Below are 13,665 nucleotides of genomic sequence, written 5' to 3' on the forward strand. Positions count from 1 at the left end.
CTACTTCATAGTCCAGGGTGTTTTTCAGACACTTCACATTCAAAATATGAAATTCTTAGGAATAGATGCTATAGGTATATCTGGAGGAGTTCTGCGAGATTTTCAAAATACTAATTGCGGGTTTGAGAAGTCGAAGTGGAGCTATGACAAAATTAGCTTCCTGAAAAGAAATTGTAGGGTTGTTTTTGCTAATAATTGGCAAAGGATTCAACACGATATGTGTTAAACTATGAATTTGGATTCGAAAGTTGTTCAGGTGCATAAATCTTTTCTTCCGTAGATGAAGTGCGGTTGGTTCATCTTTCCGATCGAGGTGTTTTTAAGGATCATGAAAAGATTTGAACGCGGGATGGTAATTGTCGAGGTACCAATGAGGTTTAAGGTGAAATCAAGTGGCAAACTTGAAGATTAGTTTAGTTTCATCTGTTATAATCAATATTTTAATTCATTTTACTTGTCCATAGTTAGCAGTCTATTAGTCCGATTGTCCAATGGTCCAATAGTTCAACAGTTCAATATATAATTTAATATACATAATTAATACGTATCGTGACCCGTGTACCGGTCTGAGTGTCGATCACAACTCAAAGTATATATATATTTTGGAATCCACTTCGACCCTGTATAGCCAACTCCCACCTTCACATATAGAGTGTCTACGGTTGTTCCAAAATATATATATAGATGGGTCGATATGATAAGTCGAAACCTTGCATACGTGTCCCGTTATTTAAAATGCGTAAAGTACATAAATATATATCATGACCCATTATACAACGTGTTGTCTCAGAATTAATCCGACGTATTGTTGTACATGTGTCCCGATGGTATGTAAAGTGCAGAAATAAAATTGCGAGAATGTAAATTGCAATAAATTAAATGTTAATCAGTTAGGTGGGAACAGTTAGCCGGAATAGTTAGCGTGGAATCTTAACAATATTCATCATAGTTAATTCGTGTGTTTCTAACCAATTTTTAATTTGTCCAATGTTTCTTCTTTATGCCACTTGTTGGATTCTGATAGGTCAAAATCCGAATATGAAATTTGAATGGAAATGGTTATTCTGGGGTGAGCGAATATGAATATCGGTGGTTGTAAGTAGGATAATAGATGACCGTTAAATCAGATTCAAAGAATGTACAGTGTAACTTATTAATGTGAAATCTAAATATTCCTCGGGTACTACCCACCCGTTAAAATATTTTCATCATTAACAGTTTGTACGAAAGAATTTTTAATTACAATCTTTATGAAAATATACTTGCATATATATTTTCTTCGGATGTAATTATAGATTTAATGAGTCAATAAGATATTAAACTCATTTGATTTATCATTAGCACTTGATTACATGATCTCTAAATCATTAGAGATTACATAATTGCCATGTTGAACAAAGGTAAATGAGGTAGAACGATATATAAAGCGAAATTAATCGATGTAGAATGATGTGTAGAACGAAGATTATACTCGAGGTACTCGTGGTGTTGATATCCGAGGTACAGATCGTGATGTTGGGATTTAAGACGTGGTTGTGGTTGGGGTGATAAGGGTATTGTCGACGTTGATGATGGTGGTACGGATTATACTGCCAGTGCTGCTGCTGGTGTTTGTAACCTTCGCATCATATTTTCTAAAGCCACTACCCGAGCGCGAAGTTCGTTGACTTCTTCTCTTACACCGGGATGATTGACGGTTGGGGTGAGCGAATGAACAAGATCTGAAATATGGGATAGTATATAATCGTGACGAGATACTCTAGAAATGAGCGAGAAAAAGGTGTTTCGAATAGGTTCGCCGGTAAGTGATTCAGGTTCATTGCCAAAAGAGCAATTTGGTGGACGAAATGGATCTTCGATGTGAAATGATTTTCGTATATCGGATGATATTCTAGCTATATAGAATATCTATATATATAAAAGATTTCGTAGACTACAGAGGAACCTATGGCATGTGTCAGGCAAGTCTACAGATGTGCTAAGATATGAATTATCAGATACGCTAAGATTTGAATTTTGTCTATACACTATCGATGCACTAAATGCAGTAAGACGTGTCTAGACTTTGGAATGATAAGCAGGTATTTTCCTAAAGATAATAAGCAGATGGTTTCCGACTAGAAATGATAAGTAAAACTGTTTGACATGTAGACACGGTCAAAGTCCAGACTCACTAATGTATCCTAACAACTACTAGTCAGACACACTAATGCAAGGTCTGGTTCGCTAAGACCACCGCTCTGATACCATTCTGTCAAACCCCGTCCAAGTCCCCCTGGACGAAATCATCAATATCTGGTTCAATTGCGATGATCGACTCCAAGTAATGTCTTTAGTATGAGCAAATGCACAGCGGAAGACTTAATTCGTACCTGAGAATAACATGCTTTAAAAAGTCAACATAAAGTTGGTGAGATATATAGGTTTGATGCTAGCAGCGTTATAACTATGAACCACAAGATTTCATGTTTATACAAAATACACTCCTCGTGTATGAAAAGTCGTTGAGCACTTGGTAACCATACTTAACATATATATAATCGCAGCATATTCTTAAATAAACCCTACACTGTACCAAGTGTAGTAACGAAACGAAGTACTGTGCAACCGTTTAAAACTGGTCGTCCAGCCAGGTTGGGGTTGTCAGGCCCGATAGATTTATCAACAGGATTCGCGTTTACGCTCCTCACGTAAATATTAGCTACCAAGTATAAAGAAATATGCCATGGTACAACTCAACGTAGTTTTTATTTTTGATCACTTGTGTCCATAACATAAATCATTTATAAAAACAGCGCATGTATTCTCAGCCCAAAAATATTTAGAGTTTAAAAGGGACTATATACTCACCATACTGTATTTTGTAGTAAAAATACATATATCATCATTGATCAAGTTTAAGGTTGGCCTCGGATTCACGAACCTATATCAAGTATATATATTAAAACCTATAATATAATCAAGTAAGTTTATATATTAATTTTTAGTAATATGCTTTATATTTTCATTTCCTATCTTGTTAATAAATAGTTAATATTTATTTTTAACTTAAGTAAGTTCTTAAATATTAATATACACATACTAATAACTGATAATCTTTATAATAATAATTTTTTTAATAAAAAGATAAATTTAACAAAAATGATATTTTCTAATAATAACGATGGTTTTTGTTATTAATAATAATTTTAATCAATAATGATTCTGTTAATAATAATAATTTTAATCCTAACGATAATAATATCAATATTAGTAATAATAATAATAATTTTTGGTGATATATTGTAAATGATAATATTTATAAAAATAATAATAATAATCTAATTAATTTTGTTAATATTAATAATAATAATATTTAAGATATCAATTTATACTTTAATACCTTAGCAGCATTAAAAAGGAATAAATTGCTCGGGAAGGACTCGAACCCGTGACCTCTCGCTCACCCGAACACTCAACACACCTAACCATCTGAGCCATCCTATTTTTCTATTTATATATGGATCGTGATTATATTTAACCCATTACTAATGTCGTTCACTAAAGCCCAAGGAGTAAATCACCAAGCCCAATACTTAAATCAAACCCGCTAATTAACTAAACCCAACAAGACAGTCCAGCAGATACTTCGGCCCAATCCAGGTTTATTTAAAAAAATAATGTTCCCTCCTAGAATCGAACCCTGGTCCCCTCGTCTAAACACAACACCTTGAACCTTCTGTCTGCTGTCTACATTTCTATTTTAATTAACAGTCTATAACTATTAATCATGTACTCTTCTGTTTCCATTTTCTTTTCTTCTTTCTTCACCAAAACTTAATCGATTGGGATCAAGAATTATCATAGTCCTCGTCTCTGAATCATCTAATATCGATCATTAAATCACTGTTCATCATCAACGGATCATCATCAACTTTACTAATTATCATTTTCTTCATCCGACATCATTATCGTTATACCTTATATTATCATCATCTAACATGAAACCACGATTATGCTTCCATGCGCCTCATCAATATCAATCCCGTAACCTATTCATTAACAACTATCATCCTAGTCATCATTACTATCATAATCATCGTAATTTCTAATCATTATCAACTCGTTAAGTAATAAACTGAAATATTGCAGCAGCCTCCAACGAGTACTACAGGAGGAGTCCAACCGAACCCCTAAACAGGCCCTCGGCCCAAGATAAACCCAATCAGATTTTAAGTCCATTAAGCAAATTTAAGTGGCCCGACTGGAAATCAAAACGTGTTCTGTTATGTTACCCGACTCCAAGGATTTCTAAATAAGAAAAAAAAAACAACAGCTCAACAATCTGCAAGTGGGGTTTATCTATTCAGAAATTGTCGGCCATCAATATTTTTTTAAACGTCCACTAGCTCCTTTTGTGATCATAGCAATTATTTACTCGTTCATTTAAGGTAGGGTCAATCTTTTTTTTAAATGGCCACTATATCAAATCACTTGCCATGATATAAAGTTGGTACCCTATCACTTTTTAAAATAAAACGATGCTAGCTGCTATAGTCATCGATGGTTGCAGCGTACTGTTTGTCAAAGAAATTCAGTAGGTTTTTGCAGTGTACTTCGAGTAGGTTTTATGGCAATTTTGTTTGTGGAAGAAGGTGATAGCGAGGTTAACGGTTATGGTAGTGATGGGGTGGTTGTGGTGGTTCTAGGGTTGAAGCAGGATGGTGGAAACAAGGACATATAAATAAGGTGATGGTTTATGTTGATGGTTTTTCGAAGAAGAAGGGAAAATGTGGAGTTGTAAGGTTGTAGGAGGTTGTGTGGTGGCGCGAAGATGGTGAGATATGGTTAGCCGATGGTTCATCAAAACAACATTAAAGAAGGTGGTTCATGGTGATGGGTGATGAAAACGACAAAGGTGACAATTTGGTTGTGGTGTTGGTGTTTGATGAAAGAGTTATTGACGGTGATCGTTGTGGTGGTGATTGAGGATGTCTGCCTCAACAATAAACGAAGTAGAAACAGTTGTGGGTCAAGGTGGTGTTAGATGGTCTCGGTTACAAGGTGATTCTTCGAATGGTAGTCTCAAAACCAAAGTGGGTTTGGTGTGGTTTCGAGTGGTGATGACCGAAAAAGAAATATGAAATGTTATGGTGGTTCGATGGAAATGGTTTGTGGTTAACAGATTGAAATAGTAGCAAGTGCTTACGGTTTATAAGTGGTGGTAAACGATGGGTTTGTATTGGTGATCACGATGGTTCAAGGTGGTGGATGAGGGTGGCTTTGGTTGTGAGGTGAACGAAGATAAATCAAGAAGAAAGAAAGAGAAGAAGTGTTGTGTTTGTGTGTGTGATTCTCTAAGTCTATATCTCAAGTCCATATGTATATATACTATAATATTTAGATAGTTGAATTGTGGATATCTATTTATCTAGTGCAGGTATATATGCATAAACAAAGAGTAGATAGATGGAGATTAAAAAGAAATAAAACAAAATATGTACTGTAATGAATTCCTTAAATCACGGAGTAGTAATTATAATAATATAATATAATCATAAATATCTATCTCAATTAAATCATAGATTGAAGAAACGTGTGAAACATTTTATTTTATCTATCGACGATTTTCATTCGGGTAATAAATCGTGCTCCATTGCTAAACAGTTACGGATAAAAAGTGTTCCTAAAAATCTCAAATTTTTAGATTAAAAAAAATATATATTTAATTATTTCACTCAATAACTGTTTGAAACCCGATCAAAATTTCTTAATTTTAATAATCACACAAGTATATACACATACATATCTATGTACACATAATTGTTCGTGAATCGTCAGGCATGGTCAAAGGTAACTGTTTATCCGAATAAAGATTTCACACTTCCTAGACTTAAAATTAAGGTTTTTGCTTATCGTGTCAGATACATATAGAAATTAGGGTTTAAATTTGGTCGGAAATTTCCGGGTCGTTACAGTTGAATTTAATTAGGGTTTAATATTTAGTGACGACATGTCATTTCTTTTATCACACTCACCTACTTCCCTGTTTGAGGTGATGTATAATTAACTTTTTACTGCACCTTTTTGTCATTAGTCTGAAATTGTACAATGCTTTAAATAAAGGTTTAATTACTTTATAGTGCACTCAGCTACTGCACCCCTCCTTTCATTTATTTATTATTATTTTTAAATATTTTATCCGTTGGAAAGATTGCAAAACAACACTTTTATTCATCACACAAACGGTTACATTTTTTTAAACTCGAAACAAATTAAACTAAAATACAACACAAAATATTAATCATCTGCGAAGTAGAGTTCACCAGTCATTTCACCATCTGTGAGGTACTCAGGAGACATCGGTTTTTCTGTTGCCGCTTCAGCTGATTCAGCGAGGTAACGATAACCCAACGTCTCTTCATCTTCAAGAACCACATACAGAGAAATGCGTTTACCACGATCTTCAATAGTATCTTTTATAAAGTACCATTGGTCATCGGTAGAGAGATAACTTGCTGGCCTTAAATCCGCATCACAATCGTCTTTATAAAAGTAAACAGCCGTGAATTCACACGGAACTTTTTCCTTCAGAAAGTTTAGCAAGTCTTGTAAACCAACATCACGAATGTCGATATCTTCAAACGAAATTGTGTTGCCCCACATGTATTCCTTCATTTTATTACGGAAATCACCTCCGTAACGAACATCGAATGAAACAATCATTGGGGGAAGTGTTGACATTTTTACTGGTTGGAAGTGTTTTGATTTTGATTTTGAGTTGAGAAGTGTGTGAAATGAGTTGAGTTAGAAGGTGTATTTATAGGTGAAAAAATAGCCGTTTTTAGAAATAAATTAAAAAAAAGGTTTAATTAATTTATCACACTCAGCTACTTCCCTGTAAGCCCATGATGTATAATTAACTTTTTACTGCACCTTTTTGTCATTATTCTGAAATTGTACAATGCTTTAAATAAAGGTTTAATTACTTAGGGGTAGGTTGAATGTAATTAGGGTTTAATTATCAGTAAATTAAATAGAAATTAAAAGTAATTTTTTTTGATTTTTTAAAAATAATTTTTTTAAATTATGCAAAAATTATTATTAAGTAATTTTTAATTAATTACTTAAGTAATTATATTGTTTTTTAAATTATTAATTTATTTAAAATTTAAAATAATTTTATAATTTATAAGTAATTAATAATAATATTTAAGTAATTAAAAATTATTGTTAAGTAATTTTTTATAATTTATATGTAATTAATAAAGAAAATAAATAAAAAAACTCACTCCACCAAAATTTTCAGCGGCGCCTAAATATTTTCGTTTCCCTCCATTTTATTCCCGGACGATTTATCGTCCGGGATGTGTCATCCGGCAAAAAATCGGCAGAAAAGCTGAATTGTTGGCTTCCTTTTTCACACTTTCACCTACCAAAAACACTCACACACTTCCGGCGAAATCGAGCAGTTTCCGGCATTTTCGAGCTTCTTTCACACCAAATCCAACAATCTTTTATCCCAATCACTACCAAGGTATGTTCTTCACTTTTTTCTTTTTTAATTTTGATTCTTTTTCATGTTTAGTTTGTTAAAACCCCAAATCCGAAAATTGGGGTTAACATTTGATAATTGTTGTGATTATATATGTTTTAGCTTATGATTTTCATGTTTAGTTTGTTACTATGCTTATGTTTGTTGATTTCTTGAATATTTTGAGGCTTTAAATCCGAATTTAGTTAGTAAAGTGGTGGGTTTTGTGATGAAATTGTCAAGAACATGAAATTGTTGTATGACAATATGTTTAGGTTCATGAATTTCATGCTTAGTTTGTTAAGTTGCTTAAGTTTTGATTATAATTGTTCCTAAAATTTAATTTTAATTAGTAAATTGATAGGTATACAAGTTTAATTAGAAAAATTAGTATAAGTATATACTTATATAATTATAAGTATACAAGTATAAGTATATAAGTATGTAATTATAAGTATACAAGTATAAGTATATAATTATAAATTTTATTGTTTATGTTTATGTTTATGCTTATGATTATGCTTAGGTTTATGTTTATGTTTATGTTTATGTTTATGTTTATGTTTATGCTTATGCTTATTGTTGTATGCTTATTGTTAGGTTTAGTGGTTAATTTCGAAATAGTTCTACCTTAGGTTCGAAATTAACCAATCCTATAGAATACCCGTCCAAGGTTAATTCATTAGAAATTAACTTTGGAAGGTCCCCTTTTTGGGACCGCTTTCTGCGTGTTTTGTATAAATGTATATGTATATATCATTGTTCTATTAACTTTTATTTTGTATTTATGCAGATGAATTTCTTTGCTATGCTTTTCCTAATGATGGCCGGGATGGTCGGGGGGCCGGGGGGACGGGGGCCAAAATAATCGGGGTAAACAGGGAAAAACACAAAACATAGGTTTGCGAAAGTTGAGGAATGCTCATGGAAAACTCCCGATTGACTTTGATATTAAGTTGAAAACCATTAATCTGATAGGCGACAATAGTGCAATGTTTGTTAATTTGATATCTAGTGTTGTTCGGAAACCAAGCTTCCCAAAATATTACAAGTGTTGGGCGGATGTGCCATCATCTTTCAAAGACGACGTCTGGGTTGATATACGCGTAAGTTTAATTAATTACTACTTATATATATATATATATATATATATATATATATATATATATATGTATATAGTTATATACGTATATATATATATATATATATATACTTATATATATATCTATATCTATATATATATATATATACACACTTATATATATATACACTTATATATATATACATATATATATTTATATATACATATATATATATATATATACATATATATATATATATATACATATATATATATAGATATATATATATATATATATATATATATATATATATATATATATATATATATATATATATATATATATATATATATATATATATATATATATATATATATATGTATGCGTTTCTTATATATAATCTTTTAATATATTTATTACTTTTTATCGTAGAATTACTTTCAAATTGATACATGGCTAGAAGGTGAGCATGCAGCTGAAATCCGAACGGGTATTAACAAGATTGCGGCGGCACGATGGAAAAACGCAAAAAGTGAGTATATTGGTTATTACGAATTCCTCGAAGGAGAATATCCGAATGATATAAATTTCATTCGTGCGAACCCACCCGAGGATTGTGAAGCCCGAGAGTGGGAGCCTTTTGTTGACATGATGCTTGACGAAGCATATCGAAAGCGTTGTGCTCAAAATAAAAAAAACCGGGCTGAAGTCAAATACAACAGTTTGCATGGTGCCAAATCGATAGTTAAACATTTGGTAAATTACTTGCACCTACTTGTTTTTAATGTTTTATATAAATGATAAAATGTAAGAAAATGGGTTATTTGATTTTATACATTTAAGTTATTTATTTATGTGTTTGTAGCACGAACGTCAAGCCAAGGATGCGGAAGTCGGTCCTATAAAAAATTACAAGCTCTTGCACAAACCCAAGGATCGTACCAAGTGGAATGATTCGTTCATACCGAAAAAAAATTACGTAAGTGATACATTTTTATAGATTATGGTGTACTTCTTATAAATATAAGTATAAGTCAATTGGTGTACTCCCGATATATATATATATATATATATATATATATATATATATATATATATATATATATATATATATATATATATATATATATATATATATATATATATATATAATATAATGGTTTTGTAAGTGATACATTTTTATACGTATGTATGTATATATAAATAATGATATGTTAGTAATATTTATATTTTTTTAACTTTGTAGAAAGATATGAAGAGGTTGTTAAAAGAATTTCCCGGCACCGACGAGGAAGTTATCATGGAACAAGTTTTGGGCGAACGACCGGGACACCAACGCGGATTGGGCCCGAAGATGCCAAAGTCGGTAACTAATTCTGAATCTTCATCGTCTACCGGTCGGAGTCGTCAACCCGAAATACCACCACAACCATACTACACGGCGGCCGACATTGAACGAATAATTGCTTTTAATAATATGCAAATTCCCGACGATGTTCGACCAAGATTTGGCTATCCTCCCGGTACTTCCACTACCGGTACTTCCAATACCGGTACTTCCACTTCCGGTAACCCGAGCTCTTACCATGACTTTGATAACGATTTGTATAATGATGCATTTGACGGTTTGTAATTTGTTTGGTGTGCGTCAAGACAATTATGAAATGGTTGGTACGTTTTGTAAACGATATTTTACTTTGTAGTTTTTCGGATATTGTAATGCATGTTTGGACAAGTGTATGTTTCAAGACTTTTGTTTAGTGTTATTATGGTATTTTGTGAATTCGTAATCGTTATTATATAGCAGGTTTTTCATTTGTAAATGTGCTGGAAACTGCAGTTTTGTGCCGTATTATTCGGCTGGAAATGCAGAAACCAAATCTGCTAAAAATGCAGATAATGGCTTTCCCAGACGACTTATCGTCTGGGAAGAGTCGTCCAGGAAACGTTACGACGTCATTATGACGTCATTATTCCAGCGTTGTTTAACGATTAAATAAAATAAATATTAGTTTAATATTATAACGGAGAAACGACTTCTCGTCCGGGAAGAGTCGTCCGAGAAAACCGTCCACGAATGCAGCGTTGAAAGTCAAAGTGGGGCCCACGTGTGCGTCCGGGATGAAAAAGTCGTCGTCCAGGAATACTTTCAAGGACGGACTTTCCCAGACGACCTTTCAGGGACGAAAGGTCGTCCGGGATCACTTTCGGGGACGAGTTATCGTCCGGACCTTTCGTCCGGCAAGACCTCGTTTCGTCCGTCATTGAGACACTACAAGGAAAAATAAACTAGTTCAATACAAAAACAAGATATTGACAACAAGATAAACACCAACACCAAATTCAACACAAATTCACAAACTAAGATATCATGCTCATGAGTTGAACAAAATGAGAGATCTAATATGTGTTCATTATTAATGCGCTGAATCCGTTGGTTAAAGAACACATAATAATAAATAACCATTTATAACTAATGGACTTGATATTTAAGTATATACTTGATGAGACACCAACAAGGTTGCAAAATTCACTATTCGGGGATTAATCGGTCAGGACTTTGGAAGGAGTAATCGACAATTCGGAGATTAGTCGGATTGTATTTAATACATTTAAATATTAAATTTCAAAAATTATATGTGCACTAACCTGCATGCAAATCGGAACATATTCCTTGCGCACTTTAAGAATGATAGCCTTGTTGCTTGTCTCGATGCAATGTGTTATCCAATTCAATGTCAGTGATCGTACAAGTGGAACTTTATTTTTGACAGCTGCTTTAACATCTGTAGTGAATCCATTTATTTAGGTGGATATTACTCCACTTAGAGAGTTGAAAGAATTATCTTAAGAGCATGAAAGCCGATAAAAGTAAATTTATATGCAACCATCAAATTTCACCTATATGTGCACATCCAAATGCACCATTGACCGAATTTACTAATATTTGTTTACCACAATGGATATGGACAGGGGCGGACCTATTAAGGGTCAGGGTGGGGCACCCGCCCCAGTGGATTTGCAATTTTTAGTGTAAATTTTTTTGGTTTTTTGATTTTGCCCCCGGTGGAATTTTTTTTTGCCCCAAGCCCTTCGTATTTTGAACAAAAATCTCTAAATTTTGCTCAAAAAACTCTATATTTTGCCCCAAAACCTCCATATTTTGCAAAAAAAAAAAAAATCTCTACTCATTAGAAAAAAATTTCGCCCCCGGTGAAAAAATTTCCTGAATCCGCCACTGGATATGGATATTCTAGTCTCTAATACAGAATAGATTGAATTATTATATTGTTCAGTAAACCATCTATCTATCCAAGTATTATAACAAAATACTTGTTGATAATATTCAGAAAATAAAGGCAAGAAAACTAAATTATAAACTGTCCATTTTAGTACCTTCAACGATATCAGCAAGAGTCACAGATCCAGCCTTGTGGATTGCTTGGAGAGTATTAGTAAGTGCTTCAGTCATGGTAGGCTTTTTCTCTTTCAATTTTTCCTTTAAGGAAAAAAAGGAAAAAAGATGAAGTTAAAAAAAAAAAAAAAAAAAAAGGAAGGTCAAAATAATATTACAACGTGCAAGGAACTCCATTACCAATTATTAGAAACTCAAAAATTAATTAAAAAAAAAACAACTTAGCAATGTGAAACATGTTAACAGCCCACACCAGTAGCTGTATGAATACACAAGTAAACATGCATGATCGAATGTACACTCTTACAAGTAAAACGGGCAGTATAAAGCGTGCACAAGTGGAAAAATTAGTTCTTAGTCCCAGTGCAAGTTTGCCAATGGCTACGACTGCTTCAACTCCAACAGCAATATTTACATCGATTATAAGCTGCAAAGAGAAACAAATTCAAAATTACAATGTGGATTATAAAATAACTATGTCCGACAAGAGCAAATAAAATTCAGGAAATTTTGAAGGATATGGACAGTTATAAATACCTACCTTCTTAAGTGTACGACATATTTCTGTAAAATCTCCGGCAGCAATCCTCTTTGTAGAAGCAAGCTTAGTCAATTCTGCAACAGCCTCTTTCCGCTCACACCACTTGGTAGCTTTCTGACATATCAAATTACTGTAAATATGGTATTCGTGCGAGTATAAAATTAATATTAATATTAAATATTAAATAGTAATAACATGAATGTAAACATGGTTACTGATTTTCCTAAACTAAACAAGAAGCACTCACTACTCCTTTCCAAAACCCTGACTTGTCTAAAGGTGTTATGATATCAACAGGGTCAACAAGTTCATATTCATCTATTTCATGCAGATCTGCAACACAGATTCACATCAGTACAAATTCATTCGTTCACAATTGCTTAAGAAAAAAAAAAAAAAAAAAATTTGTTCACAATTGTACGTTCTATAAACCCTGTTAATTTAATCGCATACCCTCAGCAGAAGAGTCTTCAGAATGAGCAGCTCCCGCATCCTCAGCCTCAACTTCCTGATCTGGTTCTTTGTCTTGCTCGGATCTGGCGAGAATTGGTAAATATGATCAAAACTCTTATCATCACCAATAATAATAATAATAATAATAATAATAATAATAATAATAATAATAATAATAATAATAATAATAAAAATAATAATAATAATAATAATAATAATAATAATAATAATAATATTAGTAACTAAGACTAAGACTAGCATGATGTAAAGATGTCAAAAACCTTATTTTGCGAGTAGACTTAGCAGTCCCCGTGACATTGGCAAGATCAGCATCCAACTCTTTTTTCTTTTTATGTGAAAGAGAGAGGTATTAGTAGTAATTTAAGAAAAGTTAACTGTTACTGTTTTTATATATTGTTTATATAAGTTAAATAGTAAGTGATGACCATACATACCATTGTATCCCTCATTTTCACAAACAATATGGACTTAACAGGGTCTCTACCAATCCAACGACAAAGCTCAAGTGTTAGTCCTTTGGATGAAGCCCGGACATTTTGATCTTGATGTTCAAAAAGTTCCGGAAGCATCTTTAAAATTCTCTTTGGCGGCACAATCTTTGAACCAAATTCACTGTTATTGAAATAAAGACATCAATAAA

The 13,665-nt window shown here is 32.7% G+C and overlaps 1 pseudogene; it reads right to left on the reverse strand.

Annotated features, from left to right (window-relative positions):
* The window catches only part of LOC139854434 (protein MOR1-like), a 112,419-nt pseudogene that overhangs the window by 88,477 nt on the left and 10,277 nt on the right, over nucleotides 1–13,665 (reverse strand).

The sequence above is a fragment of the Rutidosis leptorrhynchoides genome, chromosome 6 (genome assembly GCF_046630445.1).
Source record: "Rutidosis leptorrhynchoides isolate AG116_Rl617_1_P2 chromosome 6, CSIRO_AGI_Rlap_v1, whole genome shotgun sequence".
Classification (NCBI taxonomy): Eukaryota; Viridiplantae; Streptophyta; class Magnoliopsida; order Asterales; family Asteraceae; genus Rutidosis; species Rutidosis leptorrhynchoides.